Here is a 3,012-nt window from a genome sequence, read left to right as displayed (position 1 = left end):
AGTAGCGTGAGCGGCCAATCCGACCAATCACGGCTCACTCGACACTACTCCGCTCCACTCCTCGACACAACTTGTGTCCACACCGGTCGACACATTGGAGAATTCGGACACACTCCTTCACTACAATCCCGAACTATATTCGTAAGTAGGGTTATGTTTAGCTGGACGCGATTCGTTTCCCGGTTTCTTGCGGCGTCCGTCCGCGCGACAGCCTCAGCGAGCGGTTCCGACTTGGCGGACTTGGTCGGATTGAAGAGAAAGGAGTGAAGTACACTGACACTGGAGGGAGGAGGGCTCAAGAGGGCAGGTAAGAGGGCGAGAGGGGCGGGTACAGGAAAGGGGTAGTGGGGGGTGGGGGAGGTAGGCGGCCACTCACTGGTCCTCAGACTCCGGCCGGCCGCGGCCCCGGCGCAGACTTGGCCTCCAGTCCCACAGTTTCTCCCAAGCAAGCAGAGCGGAGCAGCTTATTATGTGGGCAGAGAGTTCTCCTTCCCCCTTAGCGAGTCCCGGCCCGGCTCCTCCACCGCAAGTCTGCTCACGCTCAAAAGTTTAATTTCATTCCGCCTCCAGCGACGTGTAGAGGCTTCATTCATTTGCTCGATTCCTCGCCCTCGCCGCGCTAACCACGGCGCCGTCCTCGCGCCGGCCGGCCTCCGCTGGGTTATTGCGTCGCGACGCCGACCTGGCTCGCGCCGTGGCGATGCGGACCTTGAAGCAGCTGCTGGCGGGAGCGCCTCGGCTGCCTCGGCGTGGCGCCGCGTGGCGTAGTGCGGCGATAAGAATGAAAAGAAGTGGATGATGTTGATGATGATGGTGGAGGCCGGGAGTGGAATAGGCCCCGGGGATCGGAGGGAGTTGGCGGGGAGGTGGGAGGGAGGGGCGGAAGTGTGCCGTTTTAGTGTGCTCTCGCGCCATACTGAGTGGCTTCCCTCCTCCCCCTGTGTGTGTGAGAGGTAGTAAGACGCTCAAGTGTCCACGCTCAGAAAGAAGGTGGCAGAATGAAGCTATGAATTATGTACGTTGCTCTGCAGACCTCGTTCCAGACTTGGCCTCCGGGCTGGAACTCTCTGCTCGGCCGGGAGAGATTACCCCCAGCATTGCTTGGCACGGCCGCTCCCTCCGGGTGCCGGGAGCTCCCAGGGGGGGTCTCCCCTGAGGGGCTCCGGCGGGGCTCCCAGGGAGGCTCGCGCTCGCGGAGCTAGCTCACCGCAAGCACCAGCACGCCGGCCGCCCCGTCCCGTGTCACGCTGTTGCTCGCGTACATCCGGCCCCCGGCTGCGATGGCGTGCAAGCTCAGCTCCGCCTCGCCCAGACGCAATCCGTCGAAGAATGGGCTCCGTTCCCTCCGCGTCCCCAACGAGGCCCCGTCCCGTCCTCGACAATACCAGCGATGGCGGGCGGTTGCAGGCCCTCCAGGCGCTATCGCTGGCGTCGCGGGCGGGGACACTCCCCGGGACTCTGGCGCTCTGTAGGGGCGGAACCAGATACTGCAGCGGATGCACCCTACACTACACGGGCCGCGCCCGCCACAACCCACCGCCCCCGCCGCGCCAACTCTGCACAAGACGTTTCCGGTTTTGTTGGTAACGCTGCAAACTTGCCCCCCCCCCTCCCCCTTCGCCGCTTCCTCGCTCGCATCTATGCGTTGGCGCCATGATGCCCGCAGCGCCGCGCCCGCCGTTTAGTTGGAGGATCGGGCTGCAGCCCACAAACTGACAGGCGCGGGGCAGCGAGGCGGGCCGGGGACCTAATTCAGCGGGGTTGGTATCGAGCACGCCGGGCACGCCAGGCCGGCGCAGCGGCGCACACGCGGCAAAGCTCTGTCAGTTTTAATATTCAGACGAGGGTCGGTGGCGGACGGGGAGGGGAGGGGAGGTGATGGGAACAATTGCAGCCTGCCGCCTGTTGCGGACAGCCCGGCAGCCCACAGGCACGGCAGGCCTGGTCCCTGGTGCGGTGGGAGAGGGAGAGAGAGAGGAACAAAGAAAGAGAGAGAGAGAGAGAGAGATGGAGAGGAGGGGGAGCCAGAGAGCGCTCCAACCTCACCCTCCACCCTCTCTCCCTTTGTCATTACATTTGGTGAGGCGATAAATTTTTCATCAGTTTGCTAGAAGCCGCGAGCGTCCGAAGCAGCAGTCCGGGGGCAAACAGACTAAGCAGCGGGCCGTGTCGGCCTGGCCGCGTCCCGCCGGCGGAGCCCCGCGCAAAGCTCTCTCGCCTCGGCGTGCCAGAGCGCCGTGCTTCAGTTATTATTCAGACTAGTTGTTTTCGCTGGTGTTCGTTTTGTTTTTCAAAAGAAAAAGAGGACTGCAGGGTTTGTGTCCATTGGGAGACCATGGCATGCGCCCAGGGGGTCCAGCAGCGGAGCACTTTATGGGAGGGCAACATCACAGGGGGTGCTGAAAGTGGCGGGGCATGGCGTGGCGGGGGTCGAGCAAGTGTGTGAGTAGGAGAGGCCCTTTGAGGGACCTGCCAGCTCGGCCGACATATCCGACACCACCAGAGGGGAGCAAGTTGGGCCGAACCGTACCGCAATCCGGCGTCAATGTCTCTATTGTGATCCCGCACGGCCCGGCCGGGCACTGCCCTGACGGGCCTGACCCGGGCCGGGACCACTCGGCGTCGCGTCCACGTCCGGCGACACGATCTGTATCGCGCAGCTGTCACGACTGCGGGCCGTGTGCGGCGCGCTCGCAAAGCGTCACAAAGCACCACAAAGCGGCCACTCGGACGGCGCCACGAAAGTGACACAAAAGTGATACAAGCGCCGGCGCCACGCCACGCCACCCCCGGCGCCGGCCGGACGTTTACGTCGATACGACCCACGGGCCGGGCGGGGCCGGCGCCTGTATCGCGCAGCCGGCGCCGCGCCGTCTGCGGCCGAAGGCCCTCCCAGTGACGGGCTGACCAGGCTGAGGCGAGTCGGGCGCCGCAGGGGTCATCGTTCGCCAGGGATGGAGTCATTTCAGTGATGGTTCCATTTTATTTGGGGCCCCAGCCGACCCCCCCCCC

General features: G+C 64.4%; 1 protein-coding gene across 1 annotated transcript in view; it reads left to right on the top strand.

The window, feature by feature from the left end:
• LOC113211985 (metabotropic glutamate receptor 6-like) overlaps positions 1-3,012 on the top strand; it is a 52,640-nt gene that overhangs the window by 1,641 nt on the left and 47,987 nt on the right. The gene's annotated exons all lie outside the window — the stretch shown is intronic.

Source organism: Frankliniella occidentalis, unplaced genomic scaffold (assembly GCF_000697945.3).
Source record: "Frankliniella occidentalis isolate FOCC.00 unplaced genomic scaffold, Focc_3.1 Scaffold34, whole genome shotgun sequence".
NCBI lineage: Eukaryota > Metazoa > Arthropoda > Insecta > Thysanoptera > Thripidae > Frankliniella > Frankliniella occidentalis.
This window is presented reverse-complemented; position numbering and strand designations above follow the sequence as displayed.